Genomic DNA, 12,898 nt, shown 5'->3' on the forward strand with positions numbered 1-12,898 from the left:
TCAAGGCCGGTCTCCACTTGCGCGCGCTGCGATCGCTCTTCTTCGAGCAAAGCTTCCACGCTCTCCAGGGGATTAAGGGTCAAAATGCTTGCAACGTTACAAATCATTTTCAGAAGCTCAATTTGGGCTCAAACGAAGCAAAAGACTAAGTAGAATAGGATTCAGTCTAGGCAGATGTTTTTTCATTTTGAAATTTTGCGTAATTCGCAAAAATCCTCAATTTTGCGCTATTTTGATGACGTCATAAAAATTGAAATCCCAATAACTTTTGATACAATTATCAAAAAAAATTCAAATTTTGACCAAAGATGCATATTATTAATGTTTTCAGAATTAAAAAAAAAATTTAATGAAATTTGATGACGTCATCACTTTTCAGGCAAAAAACTAAAATCCTTAAAAAATGCTGACGTCGTCAAGATTTTGAAAATCTTTTGAAATTTTTTGAAAATTTGCATTGAAATGCACCTTTGGTGAAAGTTTGAAATTATTTTGATGATTCTATCAAAAGTTATTTGAATTTCAATTTTTATGACGTCATCAAAATGGCGCAAAATTGAGGATTTTTGCGAATTACGCAAAATTTCAAAATGAAAAAATATCTGCCTAGACTGAATCTTATTCTAATTAGTTATACGCTTCGTTTGAGAGTGATATTAATCCTTAAAAACAGTGTTTTTCAGTGTTTTTCAGCCAGAAACAGCTGTTTTGTCCAGTTTTTGCGCTTTCGGAAGCTCAATATCTCGAGTTAGGTACTGAAATCACCTATACTTGCAATATATCACTAATCTTAATTTTTTGAGAGCTTTCCAAAAATGTACAACAGGTCTCCGTTTTCTCAAGCTATAATTTTCATTAATTTTTCACCCTATGATTTTTGCCCGAGACCGTCGTATTTGTCCGAAAATCACACCAAAGTGTCCGAAAAAAAATTGGCACCCAAGTTATTTTGATTCCCCTACCCCTTAGCTTTCCAAAAATGTATAACAAGTGCTTTGACTAAAAAAATCGAGCGATTTTACAAATTTCCCCCTACTAGATCGGGAGTTAATCTAATCGACTTTTCAACAACTAACCGGTATTCTCTGGCGTCTATCAGTAACGTAAATAAAGCCATGAATACACGGGAACGAGGTTGATTCTTTTATTTTAGGGTGGGTTTTGGATTCAGGAAACCCAATTCAAACTTATGAATTTTGATATAAAAAACCTTATACCTCAATATTTCTCTGTCATCTTGTTCTGGAACATCATTTTTAAAACACATTGTAAACACAATTCATCACCAACGAGAAAAAAAAATACGGGGCTCATCTTAACGAGTATTTAAAAAACCAAAGCTTTTTACACTAATGAAACTGAACATTATTAAACAAGGAAAATATTAGCCCCTGACTAACCAGATTCTCCAAAGTTTGTTTACCCAAATTTCCAGATTGTACAAATAAGTAAATTCTAAGTCCAAACAAGTTTAGTTTCCGAAATTTTCAATTTGAATTGCAAACAACGGATCCTACTTTACAATAGAAAGGTGTAAAAACTGAAATCTTACTATTTAAAAAGAAACCTTCAGTAACTTCATCCGAAAACAACGAGTTTGAAATAATCATCATCCATATTTGAATACCAAAGAAGGCCTCAAAAATTCTCATCTTCGTTTGAAATCTTTATATAACACGACTTAACCTTTAGGAGGCGAAAGACGTATATATACGTTTTGAAAAGGTCATCTTACCGATACACAGTCTTTTGGTCATAACTCCTGACCACTTGAGATTCAGAGAAAAAAATCCGCTATTTTTTCTAGCTGAGAAAAAGAGCTTTCCAACGATACCAAAGTTGATACCTGAATCATTCGTCCTGGTCAAGAAATGGCCTTTGATGACGTCATAAAAATTGAAATCCCAATAACTTTTGATACAATTATCAAAAAAAATTCAAATTTTGACCAAAGATGCATATTATTAATGTTTTCAGAATTAAAAAAAAAATTTAATGAAATTTGATGACGTCATCACTTTTCAGGCAAAAAACTAAAATCCTTAAAAAATGCTGACGTCGTCAAGATTTTGAAAATCTTTTGAAATTTTTTGAAAATTTGCATTGAAATGCACCTTTGGTGAAAGTTTGAAATTATTTTGATGATTCTATCAAAAGTTATTTGAATTTCAATTTTTATGACGTCATCAAAATGGCGCAAAATTGAGGATTTTTGCGAATTACGCAAAATTTCAAAATGAAAAAATATCTGCCTAGACTGAATCTTATTCTAATTAGTTATACGCTTCGTTTGAGAGTGATATTAATCCTTAAAAACAGTGTTTTTCAGTGTTTTTCAGCCAGAAACAGCTGTTTTGTCCAGTTTTTGCGCTTTCGGAAGCTCAATATCTCGAGTTAGGGTACTGAAATCACCTATACTTGCAATATATCACTAATCTTAATTTTTTGAGAGCTTTCCAAAAATGTACAACAGGTCTCCGTTTTCTCAAGCTATAATTTTCATTAATTTTTCACCCTATGATTTTTGCCCGAGACCGTCGTATTTGTCCGAAAATCACACCAAAGTGTCCGAAAAAAAATTGGCACCCAAGTTATTTTGATTCCCCTACCCCTTAGCTTTCCAAAAATGTATAACAAGTGCTTTGACTAAAAAAATCGAGCGATTTTACAAATTTCCCCCTACTAGATCGGGAGTTAATCTAATCGACTTTTCAACAACTAACCGGTATTCTCTGGCGTCTATCAGTAACGTAAATAAAGCCATGAATACACGGGAACGAGGTTGATTCTTTTATTTTAGGGTGGGTTTTGGATTCAGGAAACCCAATTCAAACTTATGAATTTTGATATAAAAAACCTTATACCTCAATATTTCTCTGTCATCTTGTCCTGGAACATCATTTTTAAAACACATTGTAAACACAATTCATCACCAACGAGAAAAAAAAATACGGGGCTCATCTTAACGAGTATTTAAAAAACCAAAGCTTTTTACACTAATGAAACTGAACATTATTAAACAAGGAAAATATTAGCCCCTGACTAACCAGATTCTCCAAAGTTTGTTTACCCAAAATTTCCAGATTGTACAAATAAGTAAATTCTAAGTCCAAACAAGTTTAGTTTCCGAAATTTTCAATTTGAATTGCAAACAACGGATCCTACTTTACAATAGAAAGGTGTAAAAACTGAAATCTTACTATTTAAAAAGAAACCTTCAGTAACTTCATCCGAAAACAACGAGTTTGAAATAATCATCATCCATATTTGAATACCAAAGAAGGCCTCAAAAATTCTCATCTTCGTTTGAAATCTTTATATAACACGACTTAACCCTTAGGAGGCGAAAGACGTATATATACGTTTTGAAAAGGTCATCTTACCGATACACAGTCTTTTGGTCATAACTCCTGACCACTTGAGATTCAGAGAAAAAAATCCGCTATTTTTTCTAGCTGAGAAAAAGAGCTTTCCAACGATACCAAAGTTGATACCTGAATCATTCGTCCTGGTCAAGAAATGGCCTTTGAAAGAATAAATTTCCAGAAAAAAATGATGAACTTTTTGGCCTTTTTCAAAAAAGTTAGCGGCTTTGAAAGGTTAAACAGTGACATTTGATGGAAAAAAACAACCCCCTCAGATTTTGCTTTCTCCCAGGATTTCTTCTTAATCATGTCACCGACCCAAGAATACAAACACTACTTTAGGCGTACAAACTTTCGCGAGCAAAAACTTTCGCGAGGTAGAAAAATCGCGAAATTCACGACATTTACTTTCGGAAATTTGAGGAAAAAGTATTTTTCGCGAGCATAAACTTTCGCGAATCGTACGATAAAAATGAGAATTTTTGAATAAAGATTGCTTTAAAAATGAAAAATATTTATTAAATCCTTTAAAGACGGTGTTGCTCTTCGACTTTTAAAAAGGCATTAAAGGATAATAATACGCAGAAAATTTGATATTTATTACGATTTCGAGGTTTTATAGATTTCCAACTTTTATGAGGATTTTTCGTGAGCGTGAACTTTCGCGAATTCCCCTGTTTAGAATTTTCAAAGACATTTACTTTCGCGAAAAGGCCAAAATTCGCGAAAATGTACGCCTACTAAAGTATCTAAAATTGGAACCAATTTTAAAACTTTTTGTTTCTAATTTTCTAATTTGATTTAAACCATAGAGTTTTAATTCAATTGAAAAATCTACTCAACTTATTCTAAATATGAACTGTACCAGATGAAATTTCCTGATTTAAACCCGTTTCCTATTGTTTTGGAAATAATAGTGTTTGATTAAACTTTTTCAACAGTCCAACATAGTAATCGAACGAGTTTGTACCTCTTAAGTTTATATTGACATTATCAACTCCGCATTTTGAAATTTGGAATTTCTTTTAAAAAGTTTCTCGTCAAGAAATCAAGATATTTTAAACCGATTGTAATAGGGGTTGGACTGAAACCACTAGTTTCTATCGCCTATCTTCTTATTAAATTTGATAAAGTAACACCTCCTCCAAAAAATGTTTTCAAAAAATGATTTCTATTCATGATAAGGTTGTGAGACATTTTCTGTATCCCAGAGAGTTGCCAAATTAAATCATCCTAAAAAAAACCTTATTCGAAAAAAAGGAAACAAATTAAAGATTTATAGGGTAGGAAAGAAACCTCTCCTTGACACATAAGAAAAATATGAAAAAATTATTAAAAATAGAAAAAAAATTATTTTAGGGAGTTGGTAATTTAATTTATAGAACCCTTTTGCAATGATTCGACCAAAACAGCTAATTATTATTTATTGGTGTGAAATACGTTAAGTTTTTCCAAAATGGAGAAATATCCAGAAAAACTTTTCAAGGAGTTTCATTTCTATTTTTAGGGGAAGTAAGGGGTGGGTTCAAAGGGGTGTATTAGTCCCTTCTTGGTCTCTTAGTTCTCTTTGTTGCCTCGTTGTGCGACCTACACGTAATAACGTAATAAATGTAAATCCATTCCATCATGGATATTCCTAACTTTTTTGGGAAAATCATCCCAAAATTCTCTTACAGCATTCTTAGGCTAGGATCCTAATTCAGACTAGATTTAACATTTAGTACATACGTCTCAAGCATAAAATGGCATTTTTGTGAAAGGAGTGAGCCTTACTTGGGGGTAATTGGCAATTTATAATTGAAAATGCTCTTAAAATGGCATTCTTAGCACGAGTAGCAAAATTTCATGATGGTGAAATTTTTCTTAGCATTATTCTTAAGCCATTTTTTTTCAATTTCACGCCATCACGCCTGAAAAATTTGATTTTCACGATCACGCCAATTTTTTTCGATTTCACGCCATTACGCCTAGAAAATTTAGTTTTCACGCTCATATTCTCTGGATAAATTCAGTTTTACAACACGTTTAGACCCATTGGTATGGATAAAATAACGTTTTATAAACTTAATTTTTTCCCGCAAATAGTTGTGTGTTTGGTCGTCAATCAGTTTCGGCATTCTCATACGCGTAAGTCAAGATTATATCATTTTTCTTATCGAAAACACCCGAAAAATCTGGAAGGAATTTGACCTCTATTTCTTATTTTCCGTAATACACAGGGGTCAAATTCCAGTTTTTTTTGGGTGTTTCCGATAGGAAAAATGATGTAATCTTGACTTATGCATATCAAAATATGTTTGGCAACTAGTGGGTCACTTCAAAGGGCTGAGATATATTTGAGTAAATTGACAAAGTCCATGGTTGGGCAATTATTGAATTTTGAAGGATTCAAAGTGGTATTTTAGAAACCAAATTCAATTTGAAAAGTAATTCATCTAGAAATAATGGAAACCTTTAAAAAGTACAAGTAGCTTTTGCACCGTTTCTTTTATGTTTTAATAAAATGAGATCTATAGGAGGCCCCGCCATAGTTGGGGAAAAAACTCGAATTCACGATCACGCCGGCACTTCATTTTCACGCCATCACGCCGTTTTTTTCAAAATTTCACGCCATCACGCCACGAAAAACCCTCCATCACGCCATCACGACAACCACTGGGGGCTCTTATAAAGTATTCTTATAAATTTATGCTTAAAAAGATATTTAAAAACCAAAACCAAAACCAAAGAACCGAATACTATAAGCGTAGAAATTTTTGCAAATCCTTTGAACGACATTCGTGAAAGTTTATGCTCGCGAGAAAATTCTTGACTAAATAGAAAATCAGTAAAATTTGCACGCCTAAAGTAGGTAGGTAACAGGGGTAGGTAGGTAACAGGGATTGTTCAAATACAAATAGATTTATACAAGTTGGCCAAATAAATTCTCTATCTATGGAAAACCTTCATTCTTGAAAAATATGAAAATAACGAAACTTCTTACCAGTCCCCATTCGAAAATAAGATTTTATTTGTCGGCCGTATGTCCCAATAAAATGTCAATCCCAAAGTTCAAAAATATGATTAATGTTTGACCAGGGTATTGTACATTTTATTAAGGTTCTGTAGAGACTCGTAAAGTTCTGGAAAATTTCTCTCACAATCTGTCTGGTTTGTCCTCAATAAACGGAAGCTGGAAATTTCGACATCGCAATTCGATCGTTTTCTCATCAAACGAACTTTTTATCATATGTCGCCAATCGCTCATAAAAATATCAAACATGAAACATTTTTCAATTTCATTTTCTCTTTCAATCATGTCTCTTCTCCCACAATCTAAAGAATAGACCTTTTCATAAATTGAGTCACGAACATCACTTGCCTCGTATTCAAACAATTTCCATGGTGATTATGTCCCTTGAGACATTAAATGATTTTTTTATGAATAGAAAGTAGCTTTAATAAAATCCGCTGGGAGTTAATCACCATGCCAATAAATTCAAAACGAGGCAAGTGATCTTCGTGACGTAATTTATGAAAAAGTCTATTGAAACAAAAAGTTTTAAGAAAAGTCATATTCGCGAGTCATCAAATGCATACTTTTACGCTACCAACGTACCCCTCATTTTCCTGTATGATGCATGAACCGATTCTTTCACATGATTTCCCATTAGCAGTTAATTAGAGGAAAAAGTTTCTTTAACTTTAAGAAGCTTCTTACAATACACCTTTTCGACCGTAGCCGCCAATTGCCGCGCGGGCATTTTTATCCCACTAAAACCGTCGCAGTCCTTTTTTCGCACCTATAGACAATAGAAAAATGTGCCAAAAAAGGACTGCGACGGTTTTAGTGGGATAAAGTGGACAAAAAAATGCCCGCGCGGCAATTGGCGGCTACGGTTGAAAAGGTGTATTACAAAGAAAAATGCAATAGATTTTTTAATTCATAATTCATTCCAGCCAAGTCTTTTTCCACACTAGGAGCCATAGTGGGGTGTGCCATAGACTGTCCGCATCCTTGAAATAGCTTTCGTTATAACAAACTGACAACAAACGAATCGAAGTGTAGTCTCAAGTAGAGTCTTTACCGAGACACCAAGCAAGCGAAACAGCAGGGTATGTTAAAAACATTTCACACACCAGAAATGGTACTCACCACTTTTTTCATTTCACATATGTCGAGTAAAGGTTTGATTAGATTATAGTTAAGGTTGTCCATAGGAAGAAAAAATGAACTAACACTCTTCTTGTGACATTGTAAATAATCTTAAAGATTATAAAGTCTTAATTTGAAGGGTTTTAAGTAGTATACTTGCAACAAGAAATACTACATTCTCACAACTATCATCATATCATTGACCCTTCTAGTTATGCTTAATTATTTATTTGGGCATATTGTTATACCGTGTGTTTAAAAGAAAACGCTCCTAAACCAATAGAACGAAGACATGGTCGGCCGCGCCAATCCGCCATCAGAATATGATAACACACGGAGAAAGGTTATCTGATATACCGATGGCGTATTGGCGGCCGCCCACGCTGAAGCTCTAAAGGAGCGGACCAATATACCCGACCTTCAGAGCAAAGCGTGTCGTGTAGCATATTTCCATATCTGATGCGAGATAATGAAAAAGAAAGCACGAATCACACTACTGTATCAGGGGTATCAGGGGGGGGGGGGGTCGGGGTCAAAAATCCGAAGCACTGAGGCCATCGTTCAATTCATAGAGGTCGCCGTAGAAATCATCGATGTCGTCGTCTATTACATAGAGATCGTGAAAGGACTATAGAGGTCGTAGTGGGTCGTAGTCTAAAATTCAACATTTTAAGATCTGGTCTTTGATTTATAACATTAAGGTCTGGAAAATACACGTCACTATCCAATCATAGAGGTCGTCGTCCAACCGTAGAGGTCGTCGTCCAACCGTAGAGGCCGTCGTTCAACCGTAGAGGTCGTCGTTCAACCATAGATGTCGTCTTCCAACCGTATAGACGTTCCCGACTTCCCCGATTTTCCCGATTTTCCCGATTTGTTGTTGTTTTTTGTCCATTACTCTCAAACTTTCATTATTATTCAGTAACAAATTAATCTTGGATTTCTCCATAAATAGATTCTCTATGCCGTGTTGCATTTCTTTTTTAAATTTTATTTAGTAATTAGCGGAAAATTATCCTAGACGACTTTTTTCTGCAATAAAGGAAGATAAAGGTAACTCGAAAACTTTAGCACAAAAATACAAAACCAAGTTAGCTAACTCGAAAAAAGGTTTTGTGAAAAAGAAAACTGAAATAGCTAACTTGAAAAACTTTTTGAGAAAACAAAAAATCAATTTAATTCTAACTCGAAAAAGATTTTTTCAAAAGAAAAAATCGAGTTAGAGTCAAGTGACGTCAACATTTGCACTTTTATGACGTCATAATATAGCTAACTCGAAAATTCCTAAAACGATGATTCCAGGCCTCTTCTACAATCTCTATATAATCGATTTTACTGATTACGACTGGTTAGATGACAACGAATGGATCTACGGTTGAACGACGACCTCTACGGTTGAACGAAGATCTCTAGGTTTAAACGACGACCTCTACGGTTGGACGACGACCTCTATGATTAAACGACGACCTCTTCTATGATTGGACGACGACCTCTATGATTGGATGACGTCCTCTGCTCTATGTTATGCTAGACGGTAATTTTGTCATCTTCCAGACCTTCGTTTATTTTCCAGACCTTAATGTTATAAATCAAAGACCAGATCTTTTTTGATTCTTACTGATAGCGCTAGATAATATTCTCTGGCGTCAATCAGTAACGTAAATAAAGCCTGGGATACACGGGGACTGGCGAGTTATTTGTTTATCCCGCCCGTCCGGCGCGCCAATTCCCGCCCTATTCTCTTAACAAATCTGGGATAAATTCGGTTTCTAAATCGGGATTTTAAAATGAAAGCTTTAAAAGATGGTAGCGAAAGTCGTGGAAAGTGACTGAGCAATTTTTTGTGTCTTTTTATAAAGAAGGTAAGATTCTTCGCTATTCTGTCCTTCCATTTCGTCCCTGTGTATCTAAAGTCTTTATTTTCGTTGCGATTGGCAGCAGACCAGAGAGATTATCAGCTTTTATGATGGCGCGTGCGCCCCCTGCCCTCCCGAATCTTACTCACGGCAGAAATCCTCATATCACCCTTCTGTTTTTCCTACTCCTATTCTATCTCCTTTTCTATTTTCTGATCTTCTGAGACTTGTGTTCTGATTTCTGCTAACTTTTCTATGAATTTGATACCTTCTTCAAACTTTTTCCAAATATCGACCCGACCGGATTCAAACACCTACAGTACACCAAATGAAAGAATCTCTGATCAGAAGCCCAGCACGCTATCCGTTGAGCCAAACTCGCACACAGAGTACCCTGCCGACGCACTGGACTTAACGAACACCGGACACGCGAAAATCCGGTGTAAAATGAGAATTTTTTTTACCACCAGACAATCTCTACACCGGACTTAAGGCGGTCATCCAAAAATTGTTCTATTCACGTCACCCGCCTGCATCAATTTTCTGCTGATTTTCCGTTGCGGAGACGCGGAAAAAAATCTGGAAAAAGCAATTTGTTCTTTTAAAGTATAGCTTTTTTCTCAATTGCTCTGACGACCATCGAAAAATTGTTTTACTCGCGCTACCACCCGCCCCTGAGTACTGGCCTGATTAAAAAAAGCCCGGGAATGTTTTTGACCGCCCGTCCGCCCGCATGCATTTTTGACACCCGTTGCGACGCGAACATAGCATTTTTTCGATGACCGCCTAAGGAAGGCGGATGTCCGGTGTCGGAGAAGGATATTTTTATCCACCGGACAATCAAAACACCGGACATGACCAGTCCGGTGCGTCCGGTGTTTCTTATAATTTTTTGTTTCGTAAATGTCCGTCGTCCAAAATTCCCTCTGTATGCAACACCGGACTGACACCGGACTTATTGCGTCCGGTGTAGCGAAAGGATACTTTTTGCCACCGGAAAAATACACCGGACAGTCCCGTGCGCCGGCAGGGTCCTGCACACAGCAGAACACAAAATTTGTAAATACTTATAGAATGACAAAAAAAGACGGGGGTAATGTTATTATAATATGGGTAAAAGTACCCCTTTTTTAACCTGACTAGCCGTTACTAGCAACCCTTTCGGGGCCCAAGGCGCCAATTATGCACCCGGCACAGTGACAAGCCGTTACTAGCAACCCTGACCCTACCTAACTGATAATAACAGAACCCCCGTCTAATCGGATTTTGAAAATGCGGGTCAAAAAGTAGGATGAGGATGTCTGCCGTGAGTAATATTCTGCCTTCCCTGCCTGGACCAGTTGAACGACTGCACCACCACCGATGATAATTTTTCTTCTTTTTAATTTCCCCCAATTCTTTTTCTTCTTTTTACTCTTAGCTGGAGAAAATTGAGGACCCTCCTGGCGCTCCATGGATCACCCCTGGGATTATCAAATCAATTTCTCAACGTCAATATTACTCAAGAAAATATATCAAAACCAAAGACCCAATTATGAAAACTTTTTATTATCAACGATACAAAACTTACAAAAACCTCATAGTTACTCTTACACGTAAGAGCAAAAATAATCATTATTCCAGGTTTTTCTCTGTCCATGCTACTAATATTTTGAAAGTCTGGGAAGGTATCAGAGAGATCATTGGCTCAAATTCTAAATCATCTCCCTCGTCTATTCGTGTTAATGGTCATCTTACCTCAGATCCAAAAGTTGTTGCCAATGGCTTCAATGACTTTTTTACATCCATTGCAGAGACTGTTCGCTCCAAAATTGGTCCAACCAACCATCACTTTTCCCATTATCTTAAGAACCGCATCAGAAATTCTATCTTTCTTGACCGTGTCAACCCAGCTGAAGTTTTATTAATTATTAAATCCCTTCCCCTAAATAAATCATCTGGTCCCAATAGCATCCCCCAAAAAATCCTTCGCCTTTTAAAATTTGATCTTTCTGGACCGCTATCTTTTCTTTTTAACCTTTCTTTTGAATGTGGCTCTCCCCACAATGCTTAAACTTTGCAAAGTAATTCCTGTTTTCAAAAACAAAGACTCCCCTCTTGAGATCTCTAATTACCGCCCAATTTCTTTACTTTCCAACATCGAAAAAATTCTTGAAAAACCTATGTATTCTCGTATCATTACTTTTCTAGATTCTCATCGCGTATTTTTTGAACGTCAATTTGGTTTTCGTAGATCTCACTCAACAATCCACACTTTGCTTAACATTGTTGAACGTATTCGTAAATCTCTTGATAGTGGTGACTTTGCATGTGGTGTGTTTGTTGATTTGCAAAAGGCTTTTGACACTGTTGATCACTCTATTCTGATTTCAAAATTAAATCCTTATGGAATCAGAGGCAAAGCTCATGAATGGTTTAGATCGTATCTATCCAATAGATCTCCAGTTTGTTTCCATCTCCTCCACTGAGTCTTCTATTAAATATTCCTCATGGAGTTCACAAGGCTCTGTTCTTGGACCCCTTTTTATTTTAATTTATAAACGATCTTCACAATGCCATCTTTTCAAGTGAAACTTTTCATTTTGCTGATGATACCCACCTCTTACATTTTAACCCTGATCTGCTTTCATTATGCAACAGAGTCAATCGTGACTGAGATCCCTCCCAAACATGGTTGAAAGCGAATAAATTTCCCTTAATGCAGGGAAAACAATTTAATCTTAGACATTGTCGCAAACCTCTTCCTTTCATCCCTTTCTAAAATCCGGAGTTAAGAAATCTTTCAAAGCTCCCATATTAATATCTTGTTTTGATTGATTCGCATCTCAATTGGAAAGCTCACACCCTTTTTTGTCGCCAAACTTGCTCGAGCAAATGGTATCTATCTAAGCTCAGGCACTACGTTCCAACAAAAACTCTAGTCAACATCTACTTCGCTCTATTTCACTCTCATCTCCAATGGTTGTCAGCTCTGGGCCTCACTGAAAAACCACATCTAAACTATATTTTCTTCAAAGAAAGCCGTACGTCTCTGACTTTTAATTCCTTTCAATGTCCTTCTTCTCCACTCTTTTCTGATCTTAAATTCTTAAAATCTCTTGACCTAGTCAATTCTTAATATTTCATTTGTTTTGACACTGTTGATCACTCTATTCTGATTTCAAAATTAAATCATTTATGGAATCAGAGGCAAAGCTAATGAATGGTTTAGATCGTATCTATCCAATAGATCTCAGTTGTTTCCATCTCCTCCACTGAGTCTTCTATTAAAATAATTCCTCATGGAGTTCCACAAGGCTCTGTTCTTGGACCCCTTTTTTTTTTAATTTATATAAACGATCTTCACAATCCATCTTTTCAAGTGAACTTTTCATTTTGTGATGATACCCACCTCTTACATTTTAACCCTGACTTGCTTTCATTATGCAACAGAGTCAATCGTGACTTGAGATCCCTCCAAACATGGTTGAAAGCGAATAAATTTCCCTTACGCAGGGAAAACAGAATTTTTAATCTTTAGACATTGTCGCAACCTCTTCCTT

This window comes from Clytia hemisphaerica, unplaced genomic scaffold (genome assembly GCF_902728285.1).
Source record: "Clytia hemisphaerica strain Z4C2 unplaced genomic scaffold, Clytia hemisphaerica genome assembly, whole genome shotgun sequence".
In the NCBI taxonomy this organism is placed as follows: Eukaryota; Metazoa; Cnidaria; class Hydrozoa; order Leptothecata; family Clytiidae; genus Clytia; species Clytia hemisphaerica.